The sequence below is a fragment of the Myotis daubentonii genome, chromosome 2 (genome assembly GCF_963259705.1).
Source record: "Myotis daubentonii chromosome 2, mMyoDau2.1, whole genome shotgun sequence".
In the NCBI taxonomy this organism is placed as follows: domain Eukaryota; kingdom Metazoa; phylum Chordata; class Mammalia; order Chiroptera; family Vespertilionidae; genus Myotis; species Myotis daubentonii.
Window position 1 is genome coordinate 182,194,455 of NC_081841.1, and position 20,259 is coordinate 182,214,713.

Below are 20,259 nucleotides of genomic sequence, written 5' to 3' on the forward strand. Positions count from 1 at the left end.
GAAGTATAATTGCTAGATCATAGTAACCCTATGTTTAGTTTGGGGGAACTGCCATGCTGTTAATACTTTATGCTTTTTTAAAAAACTATATATTAAACCAAGGAGAAACGAACAAATTCATTTTGATGAGAGCCAGAAAGTATGTGTCTAGATCCTATTTAACTCTAGAAGTCATAGATTAAAAAAAAAAAGTGAAAGCAACACTCGCTGAGAAAGAGAGAGGTGCAGAAGTACAGTGTGATCAGCGTTGTTCCTGCAGCCTCAGGCCAGTGGAGCTGGAAGGAAGGAAAGGTGAGGGGCACAGGGTGACCCTGATGGGTGCTTGTAGGAACTATTTCTAGGTGTTTTTGCATCCATTAACTTATTTAACCACCAAAATAGCCCAGCAGGTGCCCTTATTTTTATGGACAAGTCTTGTCAGCCACTTTCAAATTTTTATTTTTATTGCTTTAAACTGTAGCAATAAGGAATATTTTTACAATAGAAGAAATCATTCTTAATCTACAGCCCCACAATATGTCATTTCAATACTTCCCTGTTCTTTTCCAGTCTTTGTCCCTTTGCAACCATAATCTTAATCTGATTACAGTTTGATAAATTTATATTCTGCTTTTTTATTGCTACAAAATATTTTATTTTAATAGATATAAATATATATCAAGTGGCTTCATTTCAATGCAGTTAACCATTCTACTGCTGAATATTTAGATGGTCTCCAGTTTTTTACTATAATTTAATAGTTTAGCTATTATATAACTTTATTATAAAATTATTATATAACTTAAAATTGTTTAATTTTAACAATAAAGAGTTTCATGTATATAGCTTTTTCCTTTTTGGACTTATTTTGTTTATTGAGGTATAATTGATATACAACATTATATTAATTTCATTATGTAATGATTTGATATTTGTATATATTACAAAATGATTACTATACTAAGTCTAGTTAATACCCATCATCTTACATAGTTCCAGAATTTTTTTCTTTTAATAAGAACTTTTAAGATCTACTCTCTTAGCAGCTTTCAAATATGCAGTACAATATAATTAACTGTGGCTTCTAAGGGCATCTGTGGAGTGAGCGGGGTCCCTCCCGCAGGTGGGGTCCCTTGGACTGGCCTGCAGGGATTGGGCCAAAACTGGCTCTCTGATATCCCCCGAGGAGTCCCAGATTGAAAAAGGGTGGTTCTTGGGTGATGAACCCCAGCATCGGGCTCCCTCCTCTCTGGTTCCGGGGTGCGTCACCCGAGAACTGCCTCTACCAAGTCACCACAGCTCTGCAGCTCCTGTGTTGAGCATCTGCCTCCTGGTGGTCAGTGCGCATCATACCTACCGGACGGTCAGACGGTCGCTTAGGCTTTTATACATAATAGATAATAAGATTGTAGGCTAAACGCAAAGGCCTAAAGAAGATAGATTTTTTTTTTTTTTAGTTGGTAATTTTAAAACCAAAGTAGCCTATTTGATCTTTTCTGTGTGCAAAAGCTGTCCTCAGATGTTTAAAAAAACCCTCATGTTGGCAGTTCTAATCCTAGTACTTTCTGCCCCATGGCATAGTTGTTGATTTATTTATGGATTTCTTCCACTAGAACAGTGATGCCGAACCTTTTGAGCTCGGCGTGTCAGCATTTTGAAAAACCCTAACTTAACTCTGGTGCCGTGTCACATATAGAAATTTTTTGATATTTGCAACCATAGTAAAACAAAGACTTATATTTTTGATATTTATTTTATATATTTAAATGCCATTTAACAAAAAATATCAACCAAAAAGTGAGTTTGCGTGTCACCTCTGACACGCATGTCATAGGTTCGCCATCACTGAACTAGAACATAAGCTCCTTGAGGCCACAACCACATTTGTATCTTAAGCACTTACTTACAGCTCCAGACACTCAAAAGGCGTCAGCAGATGGTTCAGAGAAATGGCTTAAGGAGAAAAGGTATGCTGAATTTATCCAGGTGCTATGCTTGTTAATTTTGTACATACACATACCTCCCAGAGACCTGCTACAACTCCTGTTTTGATATCTATGTGAACATTTGCTAGATGAAACCATCTACTTATTTTGATGGATTATCATAATAAATAAATATAATTGAACAAAAGAATTAGGAACCTTATGCGGTAGTGTGTACAGGATGGGTGCCCAATCCTTATGTGTCCGGATACTCTCCCCAAAGCAAAATGTTAATGTCCTTCTGTGAATGGGGACGTCACACAGAAGACCATCCTCTGCCCCACTGGGCCCACAGTCACACCTCTGACATCCAGAGGCACTGCATTAGCAGAAAGGCATCAAGATTTCGAGCTTGATAGCAAACAAAGAGGGCGTCCAGAGCATCTCTGGTACAGGAGCGAGTCTTCATGCCTGGCTTCCTCTCCTGGCACCTTTTCCCCTGGTGGGGGGGTGGGGGCAGGTCTGCAGTGTAGAGAGGGACGGCTTAGGTCCTTGGCTGTCATGCTGCTGGTGATTAGCTGTTTTCAGCAATTATGCCCTTTCATCCAGGGTGTGACGGCTGGCGCCTCTGGTAATGAGATGCTTTCTGGGGCTCACGTGTTTAAGGCTCTGCTGGCTTCCTCTTGGCCTTCGCTCACTGTTCTCCTTGGCAACTTCCAAGTTTACTGACATTATTACCAATGTGACATGTTCCTCTTGGCCAACACAAAGACTCAGGGAAGATATGCCAGTATGCCATCAGAGAGGGCCCTGGGAACTTCCAGAGAGAAACATGAAGCGGGATATAGGCCGCAGAGAGTGTAGGCACTGGCGCATTCATCCGGATTCTCAAGAATAACCCACGCCCGAGTTTTGCCAGCCAATGGAAATCTCCATTCTACACTGAAGTAACATAGGAGTTGTTTTCTTACATAGGAGTAGCCTTGTTGGTGAGGTTGTCATACTAGCAAGATAAATGATTCACTCAGTAACTCATCAAAAGATGATTGAGGGCCCTAGCTGGTTTGGCTTAGTGAATAAAGCATCAGCCTGAGGACTGAAGGATCCTGGGTTCGATTCCAGTCAAGGGCACATGCTTGGGTTGCGGGCTCAATCCCCAGTGGGGGGCATGCAGGAGACAGCCAATCAATGATTCTCTCTTACCATTGCGTTCTCTCTCTCTCTCTCTCTCTCTCTCTCTCTCTCTCTCTCTCTCTCCCTTCCTCACTAAAATCAATAAAAATATTTTAAAAATAAATAAAAAAGATGTTTGAGGAACTATTGTCTGGCAGCACAAGGCTAACATGGAGGTGATAATGGTGAGCAAAGAAAATGCAATCCCTCCTCTCACAGAGCTTATGGGCTGATGAGACAGTCAGACATCAGTCCAATGGTCACTAAAATAAATGTGTGGTTGTGAATTGTGGTAGGTGATGGGAAGGCAAAGTACAGGGTGCCATGAGAGTATAAAACAGGACTCTGGGCTGGAGAGAAGGAGTCTCTGTGGAAATGACATTTGAACCAGGATGTGAAAAGATAGCCAGGAGATAACTGGACTAAGGGTGGGGTGCAGGGGGCAGATGAACAGAAGAAGAGCCTTTGGGCAGGAGGAGAAGCTTGGGCAAAGGCCAGGAGCAGCAGGAAGCCTGTGAGAAGGCCATTGAGACCAGAGTGCCCAGAACGTGGGGGTCATGCAGGATGAAGCTAGAGAGGGGGGCAGGGGCCAGGTGCTGCAGGACTAGGGACCATGGTAAGGACTGTACATATATTCTTAGGATAATGGAAGGCCACTAAGGGTTTTAAACAGCAGATGTGTGTATCTTACAAAATATCATTCTGGATGCAGCAGAACGAAGTGAATCCGGGCAAGGGTGGATGAGGCCATTCACATGCTGTCACAGTGGCCAGCGAGAGGGAATGAGGGTGATGGGGACACAGAATGATGTGGGAGACGGGACTTCCCTTCTTCTCCACACCTAGCCCACCTTGTCTGCTCCAAAAGACAGAAGTGGGTTCTTTTTCTTCGAAGACCTTTCTCTTTATAGTTTTCTAAGTAAAATCACATTCTCCTGTCTCTGTGGGGAAATACCTCAAAGGAACAGGATGAAAACTTTTAGGAAAGCCATGTTCCAGTTCTGAAGAAACGAAGGGGCTCCTCACAAATGTAGACCCTCCTGTGCCACCCCACACCCTTCATCCAAACCCATGAGAACCCCCAAAGTGATCCAATTTCCATCAATCCCAGAGCCAGCCAAGCAAGGCATGTTTATGGGACTCCCTCCCGGCAGCAGTCCAGAAAACAATAAAAACAGATGCAAGCGCCACTGTGGTACCGAAGCCCGCTTTGGCAACCGGGGGGTCAAGTGCCCATTATCCAGGTAAGCAGGCTCTCCCTGGGAGACCAGAAGTGCACGATGACATGCCAAGCGGAGAGGGGCTGGAAATCACAGGGACCGCCTGGGAAAGGAGGCCTCAGCCAGGCAGTACTAATAAAACCAGACAGTGCCATGGAGCTGGCCTGGCTAAGCCAGGAGCAGGGGAGGATGGGCTGGGGGAGGGCGGGCCTCCCTTCCTCCAAAATCAATGTCCCTGTTAACTTGGGCAGAAGAAAATCTGACAGCTCTGGAAACCTGCCCATCTGCTGAGAAGGAGGAAGCTGAGAAGCGGTGGGAGCCCGAGAAAGCCCAGAGATGCAGGCGTGATCAGTTGCCCATTGGGGACCTGGTGGCAAGCCCACTCTGCTCTGCTTTTACCAAAACCCAGGAGGACAGGTGCTGCTGCCAGTCCCCAACCCACCTCCCCAGCTGCCTTATAACGTGCCTGCCCACTGGTGATCCCAGCTGGATCTGTTTTAGAAAAAATCCAAGTAACAAACAGGGCAGTCAGCGTCTGAACTCAAGCTCCCTGAGGTCTGTGCGGTTTGGAACCATTCCGTTTTGTTATCTGGGATAGAACTGAGAGGCAAGTGCAATCACTGAAATTTACAGAGAAACAGAAGTCTTGCCAAGAACACTCTAATGAAAAGCCACCCATTTCTTGATAAAGTGATGCAGTCTGACTGGCCTAGGATACTTATTTAAGGCCACTTGTGTGAAGACAGGAGTATGAATCCACAGTCTACGTTTTCAAAACCCAAAGAGCTCTGAAAACCAACAGTTTTATCATAAGCTTTCAGCAGACTCATTCGGCAGCAAAGTTGGACCTAAACCAACGTGAGACAGTTTATAGACTCCTATTTCCTTAGCACAATTAGTCCTATACTTTGTCCCAAGTTTCTAGGGGGAGGTCATATAAAATAGACTATATAGGTACCGTTTTACTTTTCTAGAGTCCAAAACACTATTCATGTCTAATAAAGGATTGTAAACTTGTATTGTTATGGATTTGAGGACTTGTAGTCCAGTAGACAAATAGGAAGTTCCAGGGCAGACTAAATAGAGCCCTTGACACTATAAATATTTCATTGACACATAGATATTTGGGGTTGATGGAATTGCAGAAGTCTGAGTCAAATTTCAATGGAGACAGCATGTGATGAAAAAAGCATGAGTTTGGGAGTCAAAAGGTGCCTGGACAAGATTTTTTCTCCTCCCTGGATCTCATCCATAAAATGAAAGATTTGGACGAGATGATCCCTAAGGACACCTCCTGTTTTCAGAATCAATAATCCTATGAACTGCTTACAGGAGGAATAAGGGACCGGGTACCCAGAAGCTTAGAAAAGTCCTCAATGTGGAAAAAGCAAGAACATAGCTGCATGTTTTGTCCATTAGTAGCCATGAAAATAACGCAAGCTGGTCAACTAGGATTTGGCAAATTATGCCACCATTTATGGAGCTATTCCTGGATCCTCCGCGGCTGGATGATCAATCTGCCCAGGACCCTGATGGAAACAGCCCTGGCAGTGAGCGAGGCTGAGGAGGATCCCTGTCGTGCCGAGGCTGTGACATTGCATTCTGCTGAAATCAATTTGGCTCCGTTTCATGCGTACCTAGCAGATTTACCAGATTGTGAAAATGAATGTTTTCTGTGCGCGTGGCTGATTTTTGCATGCATCTGTTCACTCATCTAAACCTTAGTTACATGCTGCTAGGAGAATGAAAGGGTATAATTTTTTCTTTTTGAAGCAGGAGTGGTAGAGGCACCATGATTTCTGCTTTACAATTTTGCACCAAAATGGTGAACCACTTTTCTTCTTATTGTCTCAGAAAAAAAAAGAAGAAGAAGAAGGAGGAGGAGCAATACGGCCGTATTTTCTTTTGGATTTGCAAATGGCCCTGCCCTTAATGGGAGTCCAGTGCCCTAGAATATGGTTGTCAGAATATAAATATCCAGTGGAATGTGAACATGAGTATTTAACTATATCATTTTCATGTGACATTAATAAGCCCTTGCTAGCTTGTCACATTTTCATTTTAGATGACAGTGCTCTCTTCCGATGTCAGTGGTCAAGTGCAAGAACAGTAATACTAGTATTTACTTAGTACTTTGCATGTCTGGGATGCTTTTATTACCGTTAATTAGTAACCCTCAAATAATTTCTGCTCCATAGCTGCAACAGTCCTCAGTGTCCATGACACACTATGCTCTAGTGACTATTAGATGGGATGGACTTTGGAATCAGTCAAGCGCAATTTGTGCTCTGACGTACTGTGTATCTAGTCCATTCAAGCCTCTGTGTCCTCATCTGCAAAAGGCGGGGGGAGAGAGAGAGCGGGTGTGAGGATTCAATCAGAATGTGCACTTACCAACATAACCTAGTGCCTGCCATAGGGCAGGTGCTCACTCTATCTTACCTGTAAACTGACGGCCACTTTGCGTTCTCCAAGTCCTCCGGCCTCTGGGCATGACAGCACAGACAATAACTACTTAAAATAGAAAAATTGTCCACCACCTCTCCAAATTCCCGCTCCCCTTCTTTCTCAAACTGCTGGAACCTCTGCATTCCTGACTTTATTTTGCAGAGAAATCTGGCGTTCTTTGTCCATTCCCACCTCACCCTGAGGGCTATCTTCCCACTAGGTAAATGGCCCAACCAGTTTCTTTTTCTAATAAAACAGAAATCATTCTTTCTACCCTTAGCCTAACTACGTTAAAGGTGATTAAATTTATATTTTTCAAAAGGGTTTTCTGAACAAAACAAAACAAGCAAAAAACTCACTAGTACAGTGTTTGCCAGAGAGAAAGGGGGGTGTAGGTGCAATTCTCCATACTTCCATAGTTTCTGAATTACAGTCAAGCAACATGACATAATTATGTCCATAATGATTACCTCGGTATTTACTACGTACCTAAATGTTCAAGTCATTGCACTGGTTAGTCTTGGCAAGGGAGAGAGAGAAATATAAAATAGCAATTTTACTTTTCTCATTGTCCAATTTAAGCTCTGGCTGCATCTTAGATATTTGACATAAACAACACTCACCTCACTCCACCAAGGACCCATGAGATTTGGTGACTGATTCTAACTTGGACGGATTTGTTCACTAAATGAGAACATTTGACATAAAAAATGCCAAACTTGGGACAGATATCTGTTTTCCAGAATGCTGGAGCCTTCCCCAAAGTAATATCTTATATGTGTTTAAGATGTTTTTGCTTGAAAATGCCTCTCAATTACTGCGTCCTCACTTTTGTTGGTCACCACCACAGTGGAATGGACCTGAAAAGTTGGGCAAGGGCCTAGTAAAACATGCCTCAAAGAAAAAAAATATACCAACCCTTTTTAGTGCCTCTGGCTGGGATTCATGGGCAGTGGTAGGGGGTCTTAATGTGTGCTACACGTAGGGTTTGATTTTCTTCTTACCCATCAATAATGGGATAATGCCTAAACAAAGATGTGCATGACACCAGAAATATAAGGGTCATGTAATGATGTCAGTATTTGCTCATTCTTTCTCAGCCAAGTCAGCTTTTAGCCAGATTCTCTTGTTTTAGAACCTTGGATTTATCCCTGGTAACTATTTTCCTCACAGAGATGATTTTCATTGAGAACATAACGTGTTTCCTAAAAGGAATCAGATTATGTATTGGGAGTCCTTAGATGCAGAACAGCTGTTTTCTGTTTAGATTTCATAACATAGAGATAAAAATAAGTCCTTATCTTTAATGTATGTGTATGTGTACATGCGTATGTGTGTGAGAGAGAATGAGAGTTGAAAATGCAAGTAAGCACTGATCTAAGGAAGGCCTGGGATTCAGTTCTTGCCCTACCTCTGATTAGATGTGAGAATTTGTGTGGAAGGCATCAGCCAGCTCTTCACCAAAACCCACTTCCACTTCTTCCTGGCACACAGCTGATATTTCCCAGCCTCTTTTGCAGTTATGTATTGCCTTGAGATTACGTTTTGACCCACAGAATGTGGGTGGAAGTGACTCATGCTACTTCCAGACCTCACCCATAAAAACTCTTCACTCACCTCCATGTTCTCCCTCCTTGTTGATTGTTCATAGCCAGAGAGAGACCTTGGAAGTTGTGAGTTAAAGATGATAGAGCCACTGGCTGCCTGGGTCCATGAAGACTGCATGGAGTAAAAGGCACAGCCCCTGCCATTCCACCTACCACAGAGTAGATCCAACACGAACAAGAAAGGAGCTGCTATTGTGAGAAGCCTCTATGATTGTGGTGTCTGTTACAGCAGCCCACATCGCTGTAGCTAAGAAGTGAAGTCCTTCCTCGGTTTCTTAACTGTGCAGTAGGATTTGCTTTTTGCAGAGCTCCACTTAAACCCCTTGAGATTGAAATGCGATGTGTGTAAAAATGCTTTCCTTACCCCCATGGTTCAGTCTAGCCTTTTCCCATGCATTTTTACTTGTAGTTTAAATATAATTTTATATTTAGCTCTCTCCACTTGACACCACAAGCATTTTTTCACATTGCCACAGTCTTCATAATTATAAATGTTAATGACTGCTTAATATTCCATCAAGCTGATATACCCTAATTGTCTAAAACAAGTGTGAAGAGGCTGCTGTTACACCGTGCTTTGAGAAAAGTCAACTTATCAAGCCTGTTAAATCCAGCGTAGGGGGAGTTACTATTCCTGGAGTTAAAGGAATTTTTCTCATCCAAAGAATTCTCCACAAGGGACTTTTAAATACTAAGCTCCCCTTGTGTTTCTTTGGTATAATTTAAATTATAAAAATGTAATACTCCCTCAGCTACCTACTATATAAAGCAAAGTATTTGTAATATATATGTATACTTTGATGTTTGCCTTCGGTGGCCACTGGCTGCAGAGAATCCCAGCTTCTCTAAAGCAGGTCTGACCCAGGTGGTCTTTTCTGAGTGCCCACCTTCTCCCCTTGCAGAGGTCTAACCGGCAGAGGATCATGCGGAGGCAGGGTTGAAGGTATTGCGTTTACGTGTGCTCACACTTATATTTGCACACATTGTTTTTGCACATGCCCATATTTTTAAAATCTTGTCTTAACTGCAAAATCCACACTCTAACATGACAGTAGAATAATAGAAACGGAAAACATCACCCCGAAACATGTCACAGTAAGAGATGTGCTGCTTCAGCATTCTTTGTTCACCTTGCTGTATGCATACAGCAGGAACACGTACTTCTATTGGTCTGGATACAGTTTTATTTCCCGCTCTGACCGTGTAAGCCTCTGCAGGGTCATTGTCACCTTACTTTATACTCTCAGTATTAGAACAAAAGTCCCCACTATCTAAACTCTCATCATGGAGTAATCACTATAACAACTTATAGGAACTTTTAACCCAGATTTCACCATCTGGATCAAAATTCCAACATGGGTTTGCAAGTGTGTGCTGGCAAAAACATTGAGGTTTCACATAGATTGGGATTAGTGGATTGGAGCGTGTTCAGCTGATCTTCTGGGGGGATTACAATGCGTGCTACTTAAATGTGTGCATTATTACTAATGTCCACCTCATGCTATTAAGTCTTGTAAGAAAGGTTCCTTAGCATACTGTTTCATTATTTATGGACATTACCACACATGTTTAATATGGCATAGAATGAAAACGTAAGTTGTACCCACTATTATACAGTATCTTATACTACAAAAAACGCACTGTAAAAAAACACATGTACTATATAAAACACTACTATACAGTATCATGTACTGTAAAAAAAATATTCATGTCTTTTTGTAGCTTGATAGCTCTTCTTTTTATCTCTGAATAACATTCCATTTTATGAATGTACCAGTTAGTTTATCCACTCACCTATTGAATGTGCTTTATTTTCTATATATTGCTATTGCTCTATAATTGAGTCCCAAACTCTCCAACAGAGCTGTAAAGCGTCTTTAAATACATCAAGTAACCATAAGTTTCTTCTTCTTTTTTTCTAAAGTCACCATCCACACTGTTCTAGTCTGTGCTGGCTGCCCACTAAACTGTTATCTGGTAGCTTTCCTCCCTGTTATATTGGGAAGTCCTTTGGCCTGATTTCTGAGTTGGATCTTCATTTTTCTGAACCTCGTGTATTTTTATTTATTGCTATATTCCCTCGTTTTAATGGAGTACATCCTCTAGTAACTTCCTCAGAAAGGTTACCAGGGAGATAATTTTTAAAAGATTTAGAATGCCTGCAAGTCTTTATTGTATCCTCATAGTTCAGACTTTTCTAGACTTGAATTCCAAGAGGAAAACTAGTTGGCTTGCTGGTGGCTTAGTAAGAGAATGCTATTAAGAGATTCCTGAATGGTTAGCATTCTATTAATTCTTATATCTTTGTCTAATTTTTCTTTTCTACTAGCTTGAAAGCCTTCTGACTAACAGCCCTCCCCACCTAATCTTTTTGTAAAATAGCTTGAATTGGCCACACTTCATTAACTAAGCATTAGTAACAATCTCGGTGCAGAAATCTATATGACAGCATAAGAATGGTTGTGTTCATTTATTAATATTTCCTTCTCCACTTTTAAGTTGAAGCAAGTACAGAATAATTAGACAGGGACCATTGCTGCCAAATAAAACAGTTAATAGTTGGAAAGGTATGTTTTAATGAAGATTGTTTATAAACACACCTCTTGCTGCCAAGATCTGAAAGTCTAATTAATTAGCATCACCCCAGCTTCCCCCTTCCTCTTCTATAACCTGCTTTCATCTTCCTTCATTTATACACATCCACATGAGCATGCGCCTTACTCTCTTTTCCTCTTTAACTCAGTCTGTACAAGTTTGCACATAAAATCGGCTCCCCTTCTAGCTGTTTTGTCTCTGTACTCCATCAAAAAATATTTTCTGCATCTCTAATTTCATCAAGATATGCCTCAATGAGAATGTCAAAACCACTGAGCAGAGGTGTTTAATCCAAAGTTGGCTCTGCCAGTGAGGATCAGCTGAGAACATGACCTCAACTTTTTTCTTAATTATTTGTTAAGACGTGAGGCTTCACTTTGCGGACGTGATTCACATCCTGCTTCTCATCCCGGGCTCTTTATTGTGCACAGACGCCCACTGACTTCCAGTAGTGCTCCCTGCACCAGGAAGGACAGATGGAGAGGGAAAGATACCTGGCCATATGTGGGAACACTGCCTTCAGTGAAGGTTTTCCAAAAGCAGAGAGTAATTTCATGATTTATTGAAACAGTCAGATTCTGGCCACGCTTACATATCTCTGTAAACTAGGGGTTGAGGGTTGAACTGGTCACCAACAACAAGGCCTGGAGAAGTCTAGGCAGCTCCAGGTAGAGCTAGGGAGAGCAGATCACTGTTCCAGTCTCTGCTCAGCAATCGATGGCTGTGTGATATCAGGAAAGTCTGTTAACCTCTCTGAGCCTTTGCACCATCATTTGTAAAATGGGGAGAAACCATTGACCTCCCAAGTTTTCTGCAAGGAGAAAAATAAAATAAGCGTATGTGAAAACACTTTATAAATGAAAAAGTACCATGTAAATGTTACTTATTATTATCTGACCTTAGAGATGAGAACCAAAAATGGTACATTTTTATTCCAAAGGTGTGGGGGTTTTTCCCCTGTTGGTGTAGAGTCTTAAAATGTAGGCTGTTTCGTCATTTAAAGTATTCTAGAACTACAAAAATTATGAAAGGAAAGACTCAGAGTATAATTAGCAGGGAAGGAAGCTTGTTTGTCTCTGGGATGATAACACCCGTGACTTGCTGGCCCAAGACAATATATTCATTATCTCATTTCATATCTCAATATGCCCACATGTTGAGAGCATATGCTGCTCTAAGAGCACAGTGAGTGACTGAGAAGGATGGTGATGGAGAGCAAGTGTCAGGATCTGGTCAGGTGGGCAGCACAGGCAGCTATTCACGTACTGACTGTAGTTGGAGCACCTGCGTCAGAGGCACTGGTGGGACCAGAACGAATACCAAACAGCAGGTGGGTTTCCTCCCCTTCACTTCAGCCTGTTTGCCAGTCCCCTTTGCTGCTGCACCTCTGCACCGGCTCAGGGTCTGCAACCCGCTTCCAAGAAATATCTCGGAAAAGGCTATAGAGCTACCGATCACGAGTGTATCATGTCTCATTTGATGGGGTGTGGCTTCTCCCTTCCAAAAGGGAGAAGGCTGAATCTTCATGGATGGAAGACATTTCTTACTTTTTCAGCTTGGAAAAAAGCTACTGTGATGAACTACTTTATGGGTCAACTTGGCTAAGCTATAGTACCCAGTTATATAGTACCCAGTTAATCAAACACTAACCTAGATGTTGCTGGGAAAATATTTTGTAGATGTGGTTAATATCTACATAAAGTTGACTTTATGTAAATTAGATTACCCTGGATAATGTAGGTGGGCCTCACCCAATCAGTTGCAGGCCTTAAGAGCAAAAACTGACATTTCCTGGAAAAGAAATTCTGCCTCAGGACTACATCGACTCCAGCTCACCAGCTTGGCTTGTAGATTTTGAATTCCTTAAAATAAACCTATCTATCCTTCCTTTCTCTCTTTCTTTCTTCCTTACTTTCTCTTTCTTTCTTTCTTTCTTTTCTTTCTTTCATCTATCTATCTATCTATCTATCTATCTATCTATCCATCTATCCATCTATCTATCTATCTTTTGGTCCTGTTTCTCTGGAGAGCCCTGACCAATACAGCTTTTCTCTATTCATGGTTTACCTTTTTCTTTGGCTGTATTATAACCCAATTTTCAGCAGTCCAGGCTACAATTTTTTTTTTACAAGAAAAATCAACTAATCATGTAAATTAGTTCCAAATTATAATCCAATTCTGATCTTCTTAAAATCTACTAAACATTGCCCTTGCTGATGTGGCTCAGTTGATTGAACATCATCCCATACACTGAAAGGTCGCTGGTTCAACTCCTAAAAGGGCACATGCCCGAGTTGCAGGCTTCATCCCTGGTCCCAGGGTGTGCGGAAAGCAGTAGATTGATGTTTCTCTCTCATATCTCTCTCTCTCTCTCTCTCTCTCTCTCTCTCTCTCTCTCTCTCTCAAAACAAAAACAAAAACACCAATAAAAACATAAAAAATCTACTAAACTTTGATATAAGTGACATACATTTTTTAAAGTCCTTGTCAATTTTACCTCATCGAAAGTTTAAAACATCTGCATTCTAATCCACCTGTCTTGGTTGTTAGAACTCTGCAGTCTCTAATTATCCCTCTAGATGGTCTCCTTATGTGAACACATGTCAAATAATAGGGAACCTCAGTATACCAACAAGGAAGCAGCTGTCCCAGGGTGCTGAGGCAGAGGAACTCAAGTTATAAGTTTTATATTTAAATGAATTAATCATTCCTTTGACACTAAGCTTGAAAGGTGGTGATCTCATAATTCAAGGTTTCAGGATCACCTAGGAGTGAGAAACTCATCCCTGTTTAAGTAGTTACTTTTATTTGCAAGAGGAGTCCTGGAATCCTTTCCATACATTCTAGTCACTTGAACTCCCAGAATCACAAATGTTAGGAGCCTCCCCTCTGGCCATTTCTGGGGAGACTGGTCAGGGTGTGGGTTCCATGAGTCATTTATTACAGACTTCATTTTTAACCAGTTCCCAGGGGGTTATGGGTGAGCCTTTGCCGTTTGTCTGTGATTGCGTCATATATACACATAGCGATCGCCCTCTCTAATTCCCAGACCTGGTGCCCTGCCCTTCTATCTGACTGGGGTGAAGCAGCATGGAGGCCCCATGCTGGCCCCTGAGGGGCGGGGAAAGAACCTGGTGCCATTGAGCAGATCTCCCCTAATGGTAACCCTCCAGTGAGTCAATGGCCTCCAAGAGACCATGAGTGTGGCCTTGTTGATGAGGAATGTAGTCATAGTCACACAAAAAAGTCCCCAGTCTCTGTCTTAGGACCCCATTCATGGCCCATTATCCCTGCTACAGAAAAAAAAAAACTGGACAGGACCTCCCGTTAGGCGCCTGTCAGCCCTCATCACTAATCAGCCCAGGGGCAACTCGGAATGACTGGAGGCACTCACTTCCACCCCCCACCAGCCACACTGCCCGCTCTCAGCCCCTGCCACCTGCGGAGCCCCACACCAGGCCAGGGCAATCAAACTTGGCTTCTGCATGGTTGTGCAGAGCTTGCCATCAGCCAAGCTCCTAAAATATTTATACAGGCAGGGCTCAGCCTCTTTTTCTACCAACAGAAGCCACAGCAGGTAAGGACCAGATGTTTTGAGGGGTTTGTTCATCCCAGATAGCAAACCTACCAGCGGTGGCTCACCCGGCAGGGATCTCACTTACCAAAAGAGCCAAAAAGCTGGCCATGGTCACAATCTGTGCATTGGAGTAAGTATACATCAGAAAATCACATAGTTTCTCTCCCTTTTATTCAGAGATTGGATTCATGTGTGCACAGGGAAAGGCCAAAATGCCGGACCTGGTGGGCGCCTGTCTCGGGACTCGGTGCCAGCACGTTGCAGGGTGGGGGAGCACAGTATATATACCTATTTCCAAAGATAGTATGACATGTCACCATAGAGCTTTTGTGGATACCTATTCTGTTTGGAACTGTTAGAAAACTAGATGACAAGAAAATCGATAAAAGGGAGGGAGGTGGGAAGATCCAGTTTCAGCAAAGATGGATGGGGTACTTGAGCCTCAATTAGCAGTTGTTTCCTAATATGTTAGCAAACACACCTTAGACACAAGTCTTCTGAGAGAAGACAGTGATAAAAGCCTGAGGGTTAGGTGAATTTTTCCATGATAGTGACAGCTATCTCCACAGAAGCACCTCAATTTATCTCAAAACTGAAGGTTTCACTAGCTTGCCCCTCTCATCAAGTTGGTTTTACAAGGATGGGAATTATTTTAAGTACTCTAAAATGGTATCATTTCCTATGGCAAATTATTTGGGTGTATTTTGAAGCTAATTAAAAAGGAAATGTCCTATTTTGTAAAGAGCAGCATTTCTACATTTTAAAAATCAGATGTTCTCAGTGGGGAGCAGGGTTTTATCTTTGTCAGTGTTGGCTGTTGCTAAGTGCATCCCAGATTGAAAATCTAAATGAAATAACTACAACGAAAGGCATGGGGGAAGTTTATGTTGGAAAAGCAGGAGGGAAACACATATACATATATAATACAGAGACAATTTGTGAATTTAGAAAGCCTTTTCATGTCATGTTTTTCTTTCTATCTTGCTAGTTCCTCATTATTTCACTGTGAGCATTGCAAACATGGAGGGCTGCAGAGGTGCCAAGCTCCATGATGGTGTCCAAAAATTGGCTTTGTACATATGCTAAATTAGAGATTGGCTGGCAGAATCAGTTCACAGATCCTGGATTGGCAAGGATTTCTCATGAAAGAAGACAGGGCTGCAAGCCCGCGGGACTCACACTCCAGCCAGCAGCAGTGCAACATGCTCCATCCAACAAGCCAAAACCCATCTTAAAATAAATTCTGAATCTGCATCAGGCATTGGGTCCAGCCCAGGTGAAATACTACCCAGAAGTCTAGTCCCCTTTCCTGTTTCATGAGGAAGGATTGTGTTGAATCTTGTGTGGGCCAGAGCTTTGAGACTGTTTTACCAAAAGATCCAGGCCATTTCATCAAAAGACCCAGGTCACTGGCATCCTGCATGGACTAGGCTGCTCCAGTGTTGAAGGAGGAAGGGAAGGGAAGACAAAACCTTTCTGTTTTAACTTCCTGGGAAGTAAGCAAATTGTGCGATGGTTCTGATATAAGAAGAATTAATGCAGTGAAGAAACATATTAGACAGCCGGGGCAGAGAAGTCTATGCCAAAAGGACCCGCCATATGGGTCTTTTTCACTCACTGTATCAACTAGAAAATGCCTCTCATTTACAAGTAGCTAGTTGCTGGCTTTACTGTCCCTGAGAGGTATACTTTATTCTGTGGAGTTTAAGGATGAATTTAATAATTTTAAAAAACAGCTTTTTGTGTTGTTATGGTTGGCCTTGGGTTCCTGATTCTCTAGTTAAGCACTAGAGAGAGGTAAGGGGGCTTATTTTCTAGGCCAAGAAGTGCTTTTGACTCAAATGATGACATCTGACAAGATAAGGAATACTTCTAAGTGGAGATGGTAATGCCAGTTGCTTTAGCTTTCCTCTAAGGCAGTGATTTTCACCTTTTTCATCTCATGGCACACATAAACTAGTTACTAAACATTTGTGGCACACCAAAAAAATATTTTTTTGCCAGTCTGACAAAAAAAAGAGTATAATTTTGATTCATTTACATCAGACGGCTATTGTTGTGTTGACTGTTGTCATTTTTCACTTGAGAATCTAAGGGAAAAGAGGTCAGTGCTCCTGACGACATAGAGTCTTGCATCTTTCAGGTACTGTCATCATTCACCTACCTGAATGTGCAAACTCTGAGAGCAGCGGCCGTACTTGCCCACAGTACACTAAATAGCATGGAATATTCCATTGGGTTGTGTTTTTTTAGTTATGGCTGCTATAACGAATACCATAGACTGGGTGGCTTAAACAGCAAACATTTATTTCTCACAGTTCTGGGGGCTGAGAAATCCACGATAGAGGTGCAGGATGGTGTGGTTCCTGGTAAGAACTCATTTCTTAGATCATTGATGGCTACCTTCATGCTATGCCCTCATATGGCAGAGCGAAAGATCATATCTCTTGTATCTGTTCTTATAAGGGCCCTAATCCCACTCAAGGGCTCCAACCTTATGACCTGATTACTTTCTAAAGGCTTCACCCCTATATACCATCACCTTGAGGGTTAGAGCTTCAACATATGAGTTTTGGGGAGACACAAACATTCAGTCCATAGAAGGTTGGTTATCTCACTGGATGACACCAATGAGGCCAATATCTTAAGAGTAATTCATGTAGGAGCAAGCTCTGCAGCACATTCTGCATTATGTGTGATGGTGTGAAAAGTGCTTAAATAGGTGTCAGGAAACTTGAGTTCTAGTCTATTCACTATTATGTTCAGTGACCTTCAGTAATTTGTTGATCTCTCTGGGAATTTTATCTCCTTGTTTCTATAATGACTAAGTAATTGCTGAGCTTTCTTCAGCCCTAAAATTGCATGATTTTATGATTCCAAACCTTAGCCAACCATCTAAAAATGCATTCTCTGGATGATGAAAAGTATTCAGTAGGCCTACATGGAAAAGCCAGATTTCTTGGTAGAAAGAATTACTCCAGGCACACGGCCTAAAGACAATGACTCAGAAGCACCACCTTCCTCTTTTCCTTAACAGTTGCTCTTGTGGTGGAGGTGAGAGGCAAAAACGGGAGAATAGACGCTGATTCATGGAATGAATGTGGAGACAGAATATGGCTCTAAACCACACTGCGGTCTATCATGTAGTATTTAGAGAGGGAAGAATGGAAAAGGGAGAACTCACCTTTATTAAAACTATATTCTGTTAGTTCTTTTAAGGAACCATTCAATTCTCTAGTCATGGAATATTCCTCCTGTATTGGATTGAATGGTGGCTTTTCAAAAGATATGACCACGTCCCAATCCCTGGAACCTGTACTAGTAAATGCAGCCTTATTTAGAAAAGGGGTCTTACAGGTGTAGCGAGGATGTCAAGATGAGATCCTCCTGGATCCTCCAGGTGGGCCCTAAGTCCAATGACAAGTGTCCTTATAAGAGATGCTCAGAGGTGAAGCCACATGGAGACAGAGTCAGAGGGTAGAGTAATGGAGCCACAGGGAATGCTGGCAGCCAGCAGAAGCTGGGGGAGGCAAGGAAAGATTCTCTAGGGAGGGAGTACAGCCCTGCAGACAACTTGATATTAAATTTCTGGTCTTCAGAGCTGTGAGAGAATAAATCACTATTGCTTTAAGCAGCCAAGTTTGTGGTAATTGGTTATGGCAGCCCTAGAAAACGAAACTTCAGATGAGTAAATTTAAAAAGATGGACATCATTCATCAAGAACTCCAGTATCTTTTTTCCTATTAACATCACGGAACACTTGACATTGGACATTAATAATATTATTAAATAGCAATCTTAGATCTCTTCTGAAATAAACATGTTTTTGCCTGCACAATAGCTGTCTGTAAATACCACCTCCTGAATGAACCACTGTTTTCTTAAGGCTGGTTTGTAGAAGGAAACACCCCACTGCCAGAGAAAGGGGCTTCATTTTTATATTTCTCCTTCCCTGACTCTGTTTTGGTAACTTTGTTTCTGTACCAGATCCACACTGTTCATTAACTTCTCCATTTTAGGGTATTTCAGCTTCATAGAGCAATAGTAGCAATAATATTCTGCTGTTTTATTACACGTTTATCCGTCGACTATCTGTTCTTTTGGCCAGACTTTGTTGGCCTTATCTCAGAGCTCTGTCTCAGTACATCTTTCAGTGACTGTTTTCCCACATATCAAATTAAGAATTTGTTAATCAATTTACTAGTTCACATTTGAAGGTGAACAGCTTATAATGTTTGTGACAATATTGGATTTCTTTATTTCCAAATGAGTGATTTTTATTATTTTTAATTTTTTAATTAATATACTTTTCTTGAAGCCCTGGCTGGTTTTGCTCAGTGGATAGAGCGTCAGCCTGGAGACTGAAGAGTCCCGGGTTGGACTCCAGTGAAGGGCATGTGCGCAGGTTGTGGGCTCGATCCCCAGTAGGGGGTGTGCAGAAGGCAGCCAATCAATGATTCTCTCATCATTGATGTTTCAATCTCTCCCTCTCCCTTCTCTAACATCAATAAAATACATATTTTTAAAATATGTATTTTAAGCAGAAAACAAAATAGTTTATCATAAGCTACTGGGTAACTCACAGACCCAGATGGAATGAGGGTTTCACAGACAGAGCACCACATGATGGGCGCCAACATGTGAGTTCTGCCTCACCTCAACTGCTGACTAGCTGTTCTATCTCTGGATACGTTACATATTATAACCTGCATGTTCTTCAGGCAAACATGGTGAATAAAACCTGCCTTGTCTAGCCCTAACCAGTTTGGCTCAGTAGCTAGAGCTTCGGCCTGTGGACTGAAGGGTCCTAGGTTCGATTTCGGTCAAGGGCATGTACTGTGGTTGCGGGCACATCCCCAGTAGGGAGTGTGCAGGAGGCAGCTGATCGATGTTTCTCTCTCATCGACGTTTCTAACTCTCTATCCCTCTCCCTTCCTCTCTATAAAAAAATCAATAAAATATGTTAAAAAAAAAAAACTGCCTTGTCTACATCTCAGAACTACTGTGAGGGCAAATGAGAGCAAGCCCTTTAAAAAGTTTAAAAAAGAACTGTATACACGTGTATCATCATTATCAAGTGATTTAGGATATTTGAGCACATATACTTCACTCCAAAGCCATGTTACTCAGCATTGGGATGCCATTGGGACCCCATTGGTCCTCTCCATTACCTAACTGTGCATCACGAAGCATTAAATTGCCCATGGCGATGGTCTGAACGGAAAGCCTGGTAATTCCAGCAGTTGTGTTTGCTAAGCTTGTCCTAAAACCATCTTCCATGTGACTTCAGCCTCTCTCCTGTGGGTGACCTGTCCTCTCCTCGGGGCTCACTCAGCTTGTCGACATGGTAGCTTGTTCTCATCTCTGGGGCCTACACTGCGCTGGCCTCAGAGCTTGGCTTCTTCCCCGAGAGTCTTCCCTAAGCAGCATCCCAAGGGCTGACCCCTGGAGCCTTGTGTTCAGAGTCACCGTCCACCAAGGCTTCGTGCGTGGTTTAGGCATTGATTAGCTCATAATCAACGAGCTTTAAAATGCAGTGAGCTTTACATTTTCCTTATACAGTTGACCCTCCAACAACACAGATGTGAACTGTGCAGGTACACTTATTTTTTTTTCAGTGAATACTGTAAATGTATTTTCTTTTATGATTTTCTTAGTATTTCCTTTTCTATAACTTACTTTATTGTAAGAATACATATACAAAATATGTGTTAATCAACTGTTTATGTTACCAA

General features: G+C 42.0%; 1 protein-coding gene and 1 long non-coding RNA gene across 6 annotated transcripts in view; one reads left to right on the forward strand and one right to left on the reverse strand.

Annotated features, from left to right (window-relative positions):
- The window catches only part of CLYBL (citramalyl-CoA lyase), a 224,912-nt gene that overhangs the window by 154,166 nt on the left and 50,487 nt on the right, over nt 1–20,259 (forward strand). The window lies entirely within an intron of this gene.
- Nucleotides 10,802–20,259, reverse strand: part of LOC132228510 (uncharacterized) — a 107,366-nt gene continuing 97,908 nt past the window's right edge. Inside the window, exon 6 of the long non-coding RNA XR_009451361.1 lies at nt 10,802–11,758. This is a non-coding gene — a long non-coding RNA (uncharacterized LOC132228510). The remainder of the gene's footprint in view (nt 11,759–20,259) is intronic.